This window comes from Lissotriton vulgaris, chromosome 10 (genome assembly GCF_964263255.1).
Source record: "Lissotriton vulgaris chromosome 10, aLisVul1.2, whole genome shotgun sequence".
NCBI classification, from domain to species: Eukaryota; Metazoa; Chordata; class Amphibia; order Caudata; family Salamandridae; genus Lissotriton; species Lissotriton vulgaris.
In genome coordinates, this window is record NC_141698.1 from 969,618,452 (window position 1) to 969,633,359 (window position 14,908).

Consider the following 14,908-nt stretch of genomic DNA (forward strand, 5'->3'; position numbering starts at 1 on the left):
GAATGAAGGATATTGTTTTGGATCGGAGTGGGGCAGTTTAGAGTGAGCAAGTTGGAGAGGGTCAGATTGTTTTGGATTGGGGCAGATTGGAGTGGGAAATATTGTTTCAGATTAAAGTGGGGTGAATTGGTTTGGAGTGGATGGATTGGGGTGAGGTGGTTTGGACTGGAGTGGGGCAGTTGGAGTGGGGCAGATTGCTTTGGATTGAAGTGGGGCAGATTGTTTGGGGCTGGAATAGGGCAGATTGCAGTGGGGCAGATTGTTTGGGACTGGAATAGGGCAGATTGCAGTGGGGCAGATTGTTTTGGATTGGAGTGGGGCAGACTAGAGTGGGACGGGTTGGGAGGATTGGAGTGTGGAGGTATGGAGTGGATTTGATTGGGGTGAGTGGTTTGGATAGGAGTGAGTGGTTTGGATTGGGGTGAGTGATTTGGATTGGATTGGTCTGGTGTGGATTGAATTGAGTGGGGCAGATTTGAGTGGGGTGGTTTTGGGTGTCCTGCACGATTATGTGTTAAAGCATCATTTCAGAAATTTCAGATAAGAAAGAAAGGATGTCGCTTTGCAATAACATAATCCCAATTTTTTGAGAATAGCGCCCATGATCAAAAATAATATAAAACATGAGTGCAAAGTGAGAAAAGAAGACTTGCCAAAATAAAATAAAGTTAACTATACAAATTAAACTTTTGCAATTTTATTTGTCCTTCTGGGTATTTTTTTGCCAGTCATACGCCGTCTGTTTGCAGGGCACTAAAAGTTAAAAAGAACAAAATAGTACCTCAATCAGGTCAGGAGCTGCAACGGACACTGATTAAGTCGAATCAATCAGTGCTTGGTCCCTGCTCCACAGAGATGAACAGAAATTATGTTAGGCATGCAGTGATAAATTACTAGGCTGTAAAGAGTGCCACACAAGCCAAATGGTAAGAAACTGGCAGGCTCCAAGCCCTTTCCTCTAGACAAGAATGTCTTGTAAGTGAAGCGCATGCTCTCTCAGGCTGGACCCAAAAAATGACTCTTAGGAAAAGCAGCTGATCCATGGAAATTAGTTGGGCAGGCATCTCTCTCACAACATGGTGCATCACAGAAAGGAGTTGTGCAAGTGTCCTTCACATAGTTATATGAAGTAGCAGGAGAACGCTCCCTCACAATATAGGTAGAGAATGGTAGGAGATGAGTGAAAAACTTGCACAAAACATGAGCAGCATGGGCAGCAGCTCTTAAAACAGGTAAGTCACTGGAAGCAAATGTTATATCATGCATATTTGTAGAGCGCACAACCTCAGGGTTTTCAGGTGCTGAAACTCACTTTACAAAATAAATACCCTAGATGACAACTGTGCATACCTCACTAACATTTACAAAATAGAGAGACAGGAAGCAGTCATCATTTCAAGACTCCTTCGCAAAACATGTACATACTGCTAGCAGGGACAGGTGTGCAAATCTACCAAGGAGCATTAGGTCATGTAGCAGGCTTTAGAGCTGTCCTTGCTTTCCTGTAACTATCTTACATGAACTGATGTTCACAGGCATGATTTTTTGTGGTAAAACAGAAATTCAAAGTGCGATTGGATTAAAAGTTTGGGTGGTTGATTGTGTTACACATAATAGGGCCCACTGGCACCATTTATAAGTGTGCAAGCATCAATTCTGAAGTGGGAAAGTAATACCTGATGTTTTGGGAATACATTAAAACACCAATTGCAGTTATCATCCAGACAGTGAATTCGATTGTTGTCATTTAAAATGTACATTAGCGCTCAAAACTATAACATGCAAGGATTTCTGGCATGCGCCGCAGTGCTAACTATGCATTTCAAACATTACTTTTGATGTATTTACGGCTCATTGCAATATATCAGGAAAGTTGTCCAGTGGTTCCCTTTCTGGCAGAGAGTGCATATGTGAAAGAAATGCAAAACTTACCCACACCACAGTTTTAAAGAGGATGTCAAGTCTGGGGAAAGATTCCGTTCCATTTCCTGTGTGTCGGAAAGATTCAGGCTACAGGCAAAGAGAGAGACTTTCCGTCCCTCTTTGGAATTGCCCGCTCTTTTTCTCTAGTCAGGTCAGGCTCCCAGCATGCATGCAGAGACAATGCTGAGGGGAGTTAACTAAACTTTTCATGCATGTGATCTATCTGCCTCCGCCTCTCTCAGAGGTCATACCCTGGACAAACCGCCTTCCTGCTTGCAGCAACACAACAATTGCTGTGTTTTCGAAGGGGCCTCATTGCAGAGGTTATTTTTCTTTAGTAAGGCTGCATTTCAAAGGTTGAATATTTTCTTTTTACATTGTGCACATTTTAATTTAAAGAGTTTTAATCATTCACAAGCTGCCTGTGTCCTGGCGACGGCCCTGGCTCTCCGGCCGGAGTACTCTGCTAAGGGGCCCCCCTGGAGGTTGGGGGCCCGAGGCCCCCCCGCACTGCGGGGGCTGCGTGGGCCTGTGTTACGCCCCTGCACCTCTGGTAGGTGGATTGATGTCTAAAATGCTGATGATCTATGAAGACAAAATACCATACATACCTTTTTTTCTACAAATAGTATGTAGACGTTTGGTTGAAGAAACAAAAGGTGACAGTTTTGTAGTTTGAAAAACAGTTTTGGTTTCAATGTAAGCTTTCTGTGATTGCATTGTGTCTATGCAGTTTCACCCTTTGATTAGACAGTGTTGTAACCAAATGTTATATTTACCCTTTGTGGAAGATAAAAGCACTCTTGAATTTGGCAGAACTCTTTAAAAACATCACGGCTGAATGATTTCTACAACACTGACAATCCATGTAGAAGAAAGACGGTGCATTGCGTTTTTCTGGAAATACTCCTTACAACTTTGGTTGAAGAAACAAAAGGTAAGAATTCCGTAGTTTGAAAGGAAGTTTCGGTTTGAACTAAAGATAGCTGTCATTGCATTCCGTCCATCCAGTTTCACACTTTAAATAGACAGTATAGTGTTCAGATGTTACATTAACTAAGTCATGAAAGATGATGGCCATAGTAGTGTGAGTTCTACTAGAAATTAATATTTGTCCTGCTTTGAAGTTTGTTATTTCAGTTTCCAGTTTAGATCCATCTTCTCTGCATTGTTGCAGCATTATTATAAGTTATTTTCCACTTCTTTGTATGTGCAATGCGGGCATTACCTCTGAGCTACAATTTGGGCAAGTCATATTTTGGTTAGCCTTTTTGATCAATCTGTCAAAAAGCACAGTTTTGAAATCTGGTAGCGTTAAGTACAGAAATCTCTCAGAATTAATTTCAGTAGTAGCTGAAAAAGAGCAATCTTCGCAGGCATGGTTCTATTTGTAACTCTGTCCAAATAAATCATCTATGTTTATTTCTTCTAAAAGTCCAAGCAAGACCGTTATAAATTCCTGTGCATCTTGCAGAGTGTTTTAAGTAAATAGTACTGATCCGCTACATGTATCCACTAGATCTCGAATGCCTGAAGCACAATATATTACAGTCCTATCAGTAAGTAAACGTTGTTACAAAGCACACAGTGCAGAACATAACCTCTTCTGTGCTTTATGTTCTATTGCATTTATAAGATGTGGTAAAAAAACAGTACATTGGGAACAACATTTGCTTAGCAGTTGACACCAGCAATGTTTGACAACTGGTAACCTACAATCTCACCCTCATTCTCCAGTTTTCTCTTCTTAACATCTTCCTTGTTGTCCTCTTTCTTTTCAGCAACATCTATAGATTCTTTGGTGAGCTTCCGGTTTGGGCAGATTGTCCCTTTTTCAGAAATGGGGTACTGTCCTAAATGAGAAGCGTGCACACTTCTTAACCAATTACACTCTCTGACACAACTTGCATCAGCACTAACTTTCCTGACATCAAACTCAACCGAAAACAAACCTGACAATGTTCTCACTGGAGACAATGCAACATATGCCATACCTTCTTTAAACACAGACCTACCAATATTAATAAAAGCTGTGTCTACACTTAAACCTTTAGATTTATGGATAGTTACAGCATATGCTAGAGACATTGGGAACTGCATGTAAGACTTTTACTAGCAAAAAACATATTGCACATTGGCTAATCAGCTTTTTGGCATCAATCTGATCAAATTTTATAGCTAAGTGTTCAACCTCATCCTTAGTTGGGAAATTAATGAAATCAACGACTTGGCCCATAGCACCATTTACTAATTATTCCTCAACACTTACATTTCTATGCAAAAAGTAGAGTTTTTGCATACTTTTCTAATCCTGCAGTCTTGGATATAGATTTTTCCAATGAATCCAATTTTGCTTGCAACTTTCCACTTAACAGTGCTGTTACTCCCCGGTGTTCCATTTTGTCAATTGCTGTAACTTCCAAAATTTCTTCTTTCTCCAGTTTTAGTAGATGTTCATTAAAATTGGAGCACTCTTGAAGTATAGGCATTAAACAGACTATAGGTTTGCCTTCTTCAATGAAATTTAACATTAGCTGTGCTGTGCCGTTGTGTTTTTAAAGGGGAAAAGTTTGCTGATAAGTTGAGTTTCTAAGGTATGTTTTCCTTCCTTTGTTAGAAGTCCTACTCTAAAGTGCTTCTGAATGTTTTCTGTATGCCATGTCAGATGCTTGACATATATTTTTAAGTAGTTTCTACTTATTGGAAGTTTAACCAAATGTTTACATTTCCAACACTTTGCAAAGAATTCTTAGTTGAGGAGGAGTGTCTTGAAAACAGGCTGTCCTATGACTGGGGTAAGTTGCAGTAGGGCTACGAAGACAATTAAATGCTTTTCCTCCAAAGAGCACGTCATACTCTGTTTTTAAAATCTGTTGCATCCTCTAGTGTACAAAGACAAGCATTAAGTTTGAGACCATGCTCATCTCATTGATGATCAAAAGCCTGTGTTTCTTCAACATTCTTGACACTTCATGACAAGCTTCACTGGATAACTTTTGGAATTCTAATTTATTATCATGTTCAACGGGTAGCATTAGTAGACAATGTAGAGACATAGCTTTAATGTTGTGTGTAGCCAATCCATTGGGTACTGTTACTACATACAATAAAATTGATTCTAAAGTGCTCTGTAGATAAGCGGTGAGAGCGTATACTAAAAAACCTTTCCCGATGCCAGTTTGACCACTGATGTATAACAGAATTGGCTTACATTATGAACATTTGCATTCTTTATTCTTGTGCTGGAATCTGTGCTCTGTTTTCTCTTTTACCTCAATATACATTTCTTTTTGCTTGTTGTTCAGTTGTCCAACTGACTATTTGAAATCAACACTTACCTATCTTGCTTGTACTATTGAGGTTTCTAGCTCATTCATAGCTATTGCAGCTGCATTTTCAATGATGGGTTGTCCAAGAGGATCTTGAGTCGGTGGTCCAGAATTTTGGCTGCTTTGTGACTTCTCCTTAGCTATCTCAACAGCAATAGTTTGCTCCTGTTGAATCTCATCATTTATCATTTGCAAATAGTTTACGAAGGTGGAACACTGAAAACTGTCTTTCATAACATTGAAAGAATTTTCATAGCAGTCATAGTCTCCAAGTAATTCTGATTCAGCACGCCAAGGCTTGAAGAGTTGTAGAAGTGCAAAATAAAACTCTCTTTTATGTGGAGTTTGCCAGCTCCATTTTCTGTGGTAATTAGATTTCCTTTTGTATGTTTCACCAACAACAGTCACATCCAACTATGACATATTTCCCATCTATGTTTTTTCCTTTTGTATCTGTTGTGTTGAAGTACTTCATAAAGGCACACGTCTAGATGTGAACTCCTCCTTAGATAGCATTTGTCTAACATATTTGATTTCACAATCTCTGTACTTTTTGGGTCAAACTCTGCTAGGTACTGAATTTCTGGGAAATCATTTAACACTCTTTTGCATGTACTTGCTAGGCCTAGACTTACCCAAACAATTTCCCTTGACTTTGAGAACAAACTGGCTGAGCTCAACCACTCACAGCACTTATAGGAGCCCATTACTCTATGAGAAAACATTTTCAATCTGAAGCTATACAATTTCTTAGATAGAGTATTTTCTGCATAAATCTCCTCCCACATCTTATTTATCCCTCTCTGCTCTGATTTTGTCACGTATGAAGTGATGTACCGAGCGACAGTGAAGGAGTTGTCTGCAACAAATTCAAGATCAATATTTGCATTCCACATCTTCGGAATCACAGGATTGATTGTAGTCATTAATATACTTCAAAGCTTCTGTTCTTCCCAAGTAGTTTGTGGGTTTTTGGTGACTTCCGTGTCAGTGTATATCTGACTGCAGACAAAAGGCTGTTCACTCCTCCTTGAGAAATCAGAGGTCGTGGGAATCCAAGTCGACATCTTATGTAAAATGTTATGTAAAATGTTCCTTTGCATCTGTATTTTCAACAACAGTACTACCCACATCAATGAGTTTGAAAGCATAGCCCTTTTCACCACCATCTTTGGGGGGGACAAGTAACATACTCTTCTATAAAAGGCAAGACAGACTCATCACTGTCTGTTCCAAATTTAAGTGCATCTTTTATCCATAACAGCATGTGGATATGAGGAGCACCTCTTGCTTGGTACTCTTTTTATCCCAAAAAATCAGTTACTTTTCCTAGAGGAGGATTTCTTTTGTTGCAGATGAAAGACATCATAGCTTGAAACCTGTAGTTAAAATATCTGCAAATATTAGCGGAATCCAAGAAGCAAATTTCTCCGTCTTTCTTCACTCTGAAGTCTTTACTGTTAGAGCTCGCTTCTCTCAAAAATACAAGCAAGTCGTCCCAGGCAGACTCAACATAACTGAGTGTCAGAAACCAGGTAGGTGTGAAGGAAGTTAACTGTTTAGTGTCACCCGGGTCAGTAATGACCCCCCTCTTAGCCTTCCATACAAAATGAAGAGTTGGTCAGACAGTAGAGAATACAAACTAATAACTATTTATTCAGAGTACACTCAGAGCGGAGCCTGGTCTTTCCAGTCGCTAGGAGTGATGCAGAGGGACTGAAAGCAACAAGCATAAAGATACATTATGTACAACTCGTAACTGGGCTAGAACACGCCCATAGTGGAATTTTCCAGGCAGGTGCAGCTAAATAGTGAAATACAAAAAAAATAAGTTTTGGTTCTCAAATCTCACGCAATGTAACTAATTCCAAGGTTGTTCAAGTCGGGCCCGGCACCAGACTAGTGGGAGAAGGCCTTTATCTAGTGGGAAGGGTATGCACTAATAAGAACAGTCTATTCATTAGTGAAGCAAAACACAACCTTGGTGAAACACAACCCAGCAGAGGCCTTTTATCAGAAATAGCAAAGAAATAGTTTTGATCATGATTCCAAATGCGTCCATATAGAAAATGGTGAAGTGATTGCTAGCTTACATAGGACAATGCACACATGAAATCATTTCTGTTCTAACAAACCCTCCATTTAGCATAAGTTAAAAGAATTTTCTAACAGGAACAAGAAACATATAAAATCAGGCCTTATGAACATTTCATATTCTCAGTATCAGGAAGGTAGACAGTAAGGAGGGAAGACGTCTCGAAAATACCCTCATCTATTTGCATTAGATTGTCTCTTTCAGCACCATTATTGTAGCATTGGTGTCATGAATCAATATTTTCCTCTTAGGAGTGAGAAGGGTGGTGCAATAAGAACAACATAAAGGAAGGCATTGAATAAGGGCACAACAAGAAACTAATATCACTGTCTAGTAAATAAATCACTTTTTCAAGAATCCAGCCCCAGCTGCCAAAGGGAGACTAACTCCAGTTCCCACTTTCTATTCCCTTGACGTTCTCTAGGATGTCTAATATATGTTTAGGAATCTCCTTTTCCATATTTTTGATCCCGAATACACACTGGTCTCCCACTACCACGCAAACACCACCACTCTTAGCTAGGATGACGGATATCTAGTCTGCTCGGAATATATTCGTATACTTTCTAACTGAGAGGTAATGTCACGTAGTGCTGCTACAGTAGTATTAGACATTTTGAGCTTGCATCTAAAATATTCTCGGGATTTCTCACCTCGGGCCATAGAAGAAAGGATGTATCCAAAGGTAATTCCATTACTATCATTTTTGACCTCTATATCAGTCACTGCCTCACAGAATTCTATGGTTAGAGTTCTCTTGACCCAATAGACATTAGGCTTAACATATTTACAAGGCACACCTAAGAACAGCGCCATCCCAAGGGCAACACCATTGGTACCATTATGAACATTAGAATAAGTACAGTTAGATAAAAAATAAAACCCTGGATGTGCATAAATCGGTCCGTCATAATCGACTGCAGCATATCTGGTATTCATTCCAAATGTACTCTGATCTTTCTCATTCAATAAGGGCATTGTATTTTTGTACAGCACTATTCCAGAACACTCAATATACAAGGAAGAGTCTCTGCTATTTACAATGGGACAACAAGCAGGGTAATAACCAGCCTCCCAGGTAACTATCAATTCCTTATAATGCCAACCTAACACTGTGACATTCTTTTTTTCCATGTAGAAGTTATTGCAATAAGTATTGTTATCAAACCCCAGATAACCTATTCCTAATGGCTTTCTATAATATAAACAAGGATTTGGAAAAACAAAGTACTCCCTTTACTTCAGTAAATTGCGGTGGACGAGTGTAGGTATAATTGACAAGTGACAATGGATATGCGGTTCATAAACTAGTGACAGACTTAGGGCCCGATGTAGGTAAAACGCATTTTCCGATTTTAAAATACCGACTCGTACCGAATCGGTATTTTGAAATCGGAAAATGATATGTAGATAAAAAAAATCGGAAATATACCGATTCGGTAGTAATCGGTATTGTGATTCGATACGTACCGAATCGGCATTTACCGAATCGGAATTTACCGAATCGGCTACTACCGATTCGGCAAATACCGAATTGGTAATCGCAATACACCCCCATGGGCCAATAGGCCCATAGGAACGCATTGTAAATACCGAATCGGTATTTACCGAATCGGTAGTAGCCGATTCGGTAAATACCGATTCGGTAAATGCCGATTCGGCGAGCAAGTAAAACTGAAACCAAAGACATCAGCCAATGAGGTGGAACCACCCTCCCCCACCCTAGCAGGGAGTGGCTACCCAGGCAGGTGCAACTCATTAGAACTTTCTGGAGAGGCAGCCTGAGCTGAGCATTCACAGTGAGCAGCAGTGGTAGCAGTATCCAGGATCTCTGTGAAACATGGCAAGCAGCTCTGAGAGCCAGAAGGCAGAGCGCAAGAGGAAGGCCAAATTCAGCACCATGGAGCTGCAAGTGTTGGTGGAGGAGGTGGTGAGGGTACACAGGCAGCTGTTAGGGAGGCTGTCCCTCACTGTACCAGAGAGCACTAAGAGGAAGCTGTGGAGTGAAATAGGGGAAAGAGTGAACGCTGTTGGTGTCACCCCCGGGAGCCTGGACGACCTCAAGAAGAGGTTTTACGACATCCGCAGCCTCACAAAGAGGAAACTGGCTGAGCTGCACAAGCAGGCAGGATTAACTGGTGGAGGCAGGAACCCCGCGCCACCCCTCACTGACCTGGAGGAACTTGTGGCGACTACCATTGAGAGTGAGAGTGTGGTGGGAGTTGGGGACCTGGATAGCTCATCCAGAGCTACAGCTAAAGGTAAGAAGCATGCGCATCTTGACACACCCTACCAGACACCTCCCCTTTAGACCCAATGCACAGCCAAACCCCAGCCCAGTACTGCTACCAACAGACATGAGAAATGCATCATGGTAAATGTCAGCAGAAGTAGCCAAAAATGCCAGCGCAGAAGCATAATAAAAAGAACTGTAAAACTGAATCAAAGTATTTGAAATGAGATGTGCAATGCTTTAATTGTAGTGACTATAATACATTAGCACTCAGTTCACAAATGCTTCTTTATACCTAGGGGCGCCATCAGGCGGGGGAGCAGCAGCTACTCAAGCACCAGCACCAGCACCATCTGCCAGTGCGGTGGCAGGGCCAAGCACCAGTCTACCAGCACAGGAGGAGGAGGAGGAAAACAGCAGTGCCCTGGGAAATGAGGAAGACACTGGACATACCCTCACATTTCCACATCCCCCCGACTGTCTCTAATGCCCCCATTGCAGTTCTCCCCGGAGAACTCACCACCACAGAGCCACCCTGCACCTGGCACATCTCCTGCCAGGAGAATAATTGTTGCTTCATTAAACCCCATGGAGGGAGCAGCGGGTCAGGCTCCAGCAAACAACCCAGTTACACCTGTGGCATCCCAGCCCACACAGCAGGGCAGCAGCAATCCCCGGAGGCCACGAACATCCAGCAGTGCACTTCCAGCATGGGAGGGCAGCGTGTTTCAAGGGCTGGATGGCAGTATGGTCAAGATCCAGAGGATGCAGGCAAAATCAATCTTGGCCTGCCAGCGCCAGTTAAGGGTGCATAACCTGCAGATGGGGGAGATGGCACAGGGATTCAAGACATTTGTTGAAAGCAACAAGGACATTGCAACAGGTCTTGGGCGAATGACCACTGCCATCACCCAGCTCTGTACTAAAATGGATGAACACGAGCTCTCTCGCCGCAGGGATGCCCGCGTGCAGAATAAGGCTATCAACCGCCTTGCTACTGCTACCGCCCAGCTATGCCAACGTGGGGCAAACATGGAGGCCAGCCTCACCCAGAACACGGCAGAGGTGACAAGGGGCATGGCCCGCATTACCACCGCCATGGAGGCACTTATCATATCGAACACAGTTGTTAATCCAGCCCTGGACCTGGGCGAGGCTGGGGACAGCAGCAGCCGCAGCAGCCCGGCCAGCGCAGTGTCTGAGCCACGCCGGAGCAGCAGGCGCTCAGCTGAGGCTGCTGGACATACAGAAGGGGGTGAGGCACATCCTAGTGGGGCTGCTAAGCGCAGCAGGAAATAAGACTGCCAGGGCGGGTGAGGCAACCCGGACAATTGACATTTACCCACATATCGTTTACCTTTTATTTTGTTGCACATCAGTGCAGTAACGTTGTTGCAACATTATTAAATATTTATTTTTCTAACATCCATTGACCTGTCTGTGCATCTGCACTCACTCAGAAATAGTTTTCTGTAATCTCCTCACGTCTGTATCTGCCAGCACTTGGAGTAACCACCCCAGCAGGTTGTGTTTGTGGCACAGCAACGTCGTCGTCATGGTCCTCGTAGTCTGACAACTCCACCTCAGTGCCCTTCTTCACCGCAAGGTTGTGCAACAATTATGAGCAACAATCGCCCTATATCCCTCCTCCCCTTCCTCAGTAAAGTTCTGGAGTCGCATGTGACCCAAACCCTCAGCACTTTTGTTGAGGATTCGTGTTTCTTAGACCCCCAGCAGGCCGGGTTTAGACCTGCGCATTCCACAGAAGCAGTTATCCTCTCTGTGATGGAGGAATTGCGCAGAGGGGCCGACGCTAACATCCGTCAGGCCCTGGTCCTCTTGGATTTGTCGGCCGCCTTTGACACGGTCGACCATGAAATTTTGGTTGACCGTGTCAGAGAGGCTGGCATCCAGGGTACTGCTCTGGACTGGGTTCAGTCTTTCTTGACGAAACGTCAACAAGCCGTCAGGCTGTCCCAGTTCTCCGCTACTCAGGTCGAGCTGACTTGCGGCGTCCCGCAGGGCTCCTCTTTGTCCCCCCTCCTTTTTAATTTGTACCTGGTTCCTTTAATACGTTCCCTCCGCGGGTTCAATGTCACCGCGTTTAATTACGCGGATGACATTCAACTGGTTTTTTCCATTGATTCTTCTGATGAATCAATTACTACCTTTCAAAATACACTCTGCTTCATCAGCAATTGGATGAGCTCAAACCACCTGAAGCTCAACCCCGACAAGACTGAGCTGGTTCTTGTCGGGGGACCCTCCAATCCTTGGCAACCCTCCTTCTGGCCGGCAAGCCTGGGCAGTCCTCCTTGCCCTGTTAACTCAGCCAAAAGCCTGGGAGTCGTCATTAGCAACGATCTCTCTATGACGCCCCAGATAAGCACAGTAGTGTCTTCTTGCCATTTCCAACTCAGGAAAATCTGTAAAATCTCCCGCCTACTCACTACCGAGGCCCTTAGCTTGGCCTTGCTTGCGTTAGTCATGTCTAGGCTTGACTACGCAAACGTATTGTATGTAGGCATTCCTGATTACCAACTTAAGAGACTCTAGTTGATCCAAAATCAGGCCGCTCGCTTGATCCATCACCAACCTAGAGATCAACACGTTCGCCCCCTTTTAAAAAGTCTCCACCGGCTCCCGGTATCTGCCCGCTGTAAATTTAAGCTTGGCTGCATTATCTCAAAATCTCTTGCAGGCCATGGCCCCCTTTTCATTTCTTCCCTTCTCCACCCGTATGCTCCTCCTCGCAATCTTCGGTCATCTCAGATGGCCTTGCTATCAGTTCCTAGATTTAAGAGGAAGAAACACGGTGGCCTTAGGTTTTCATTTCTAGCCCCATCTTTTTGGAATTCCCTTCCCCTTCCTCTTAGGTTGCCCTCTCCATACTCCAGGTTCAGATCCCTCCTTAAAACCTTTCTCTTCACCGAGTCCTACAATTAGTTGTCACTCTCACGTTCTTTTTCCTCGCACCCTCAGCACATGCGCCAAGAAACCTAATGGTGTTAGTCGCGCTCAATAAGTTTATTTAACATAACATAACATAACATTGCACAGACAGCTATGATCTTGCAGCAGGTGATGGGGGTATACTGCCTTGCACCTCCACTCTTGTGCAAGCATCTGAATCTGCTTTTCCAGATGCCAAAGGTCCGTTCAACTACATTCCTTGTGCTTTTGTGGGCCCGGTTATACCTCCTTTGGCTGGGTGTAGAGGGGTTGAGGTAGGGGGTGAGTATGAATGAGCGGAGGGCATATGCACTGTCGCCTAGAAGGAAAAGGGGTAACATTACTCACATGCATACATGTATTTTACTTAGCTACTTTGTGTTATGGGGGTCTGATGATGTGTCTCACCTAGGAGGTATCCTTCACCAAATTCGCCAGCCGTCAGCCGTGCATAGATGCCGCTGTGTTGGAAAATGTAGGAGTCATGGGTACTCCCTGGGAATTTTGCTACCAGGTCTGTGATGGTGCACTTTGCATTGCAGATCACCTGAACATTGATGGTGTGCGTAGACTTCCTATTGCGGTATATGTATTCTGTGTCAGCAGGGGGGCAAATCGGAATGTGCGTGCCATCTATACAGCCGATGATTTGGGGAAATTGTGCCATCTGGTAAAAGTCTGCTTTTGTTTGTACCAGTTCCGCGTGGGTTGCAGGGAATATGTATTGGTCCATACTCTGTATCATGGCGTCAAGGAATTTGTGGAAAAACCTTGACAGGCTGCTCTGGGTCACCCCTCCTACCGCAGCTACTCCACTTTGATATCTGCCAGACGCAAGCAGGTGTAGGCTGCATAGCACCTGCACGTGCGCTGGGATGGCGTGTGCCCTTGGGGCGGGGTGGTCCAACAGTGGTTTGAGGTCCCTGATGAGCTCCAGAATGGTGTCTGAGTCCAGCCTGTACCTCTGTAGGATCTCTGCCTCTGTGAGCATGAACAGGGTGATCCTCTGTCTGTAGACCTGTTCCTCTCTTTGCCATTCCCTCTCTCCTTCCTGCTGTAGCCGTAGCCGCCTTGCAATGACATAAAATGCCGCCATCCTGCAAGTTGCAATGCATTTTGGGTCTATTTTTATAGGTTGCAGTTGGTTACCACCTGATTGTAATCCATGGTAAATACCGAATTTGAAATACCGAATTTGAGGCAAAATCGGTATTTCTATGCTTCCCTACATCTCAATCAGAGTTTTGCCCTGTCCGAATCGGTGATTTACCGATTCGGTAACTCTACCGAATCGGTAGATTATCCGATTCAGAATTATTTCCGATTCGTTGTCTCTACCGATTCGATACATGGACCGAATCAGTATTTTTACTGATTCGGTGTCACTACCGATTCGGTACATGTACTGAATCGGTATTTTTATAGAATCGGTATGGTACCGATTCGTTCTTTTACCGAATCGGGGTATTTCCGATTCGGATTATTTCCGATTATTTCGATTATTCGGATTATTTCCGATTCTGTAACTATTCCGAATCGGTATATATACCGATTTGGACGATTTTCATCGCCCTACATGTCGATGGCTTGAAACCGATCGGTAAGGGCCGAAAATCGGTATTTTCGGCCGTTACCGATTGGTAATAACCTTATCCTTCGTACTTGAATGTATACTATTTTCCAACACCCATGATGCACCACATAGTATTATTAACAGCAGAACAACAAGAGCAACACCTGTCAACCTTTGTTTACGGGTCCACACTATATTGCGCTGAGTAATAGGAATCAGTGGCTGCTCTTCCTCAGCAACCATTCTACCAAAGGGTGCATAATGAATGATGAAATGAGGCAAAATGCAAAATAAATATATGAGTTTCCAGTGTCCGTCACAGCCTCATTGGTACAGGCTCCTATTGTCCATCAATACGTTGGCACTCTTGAGCACCGGCGGTGAAGCTTGCTCTGTCCTACCCTTTCTCAGTATACTTCAGTCTTCCCTATCTAATGTTCAAACAACTAAACTAGAGTAAGCAAACACTCTACACTTGTTTCAACTAGTTCCGTTGCACCTCAACTCAGTACAACCTATCTTACATAGTCCATCCCTAATCTCTTTTCTCCTTAGATGTAAATTTCCTTGTCGAGGGCTCAGATTGTACCTTGTAGCCCCAGGTACTGTAGGATGAATAAACAATGGCTCTTTGATAGCTCGTATTTCCGGAGGAACAGCTGCATTCAGCAAATCTTCATTTTCCTTAACCGTCTATGTCCAAGTAAGCTGGGCATCGCTGAATGGGACAAACCAAGGCATCTGCTCAGTCTCGGAGTCCCCAATGCCATATTTCACCCACTGATCATGGGGTAGGGGTAACG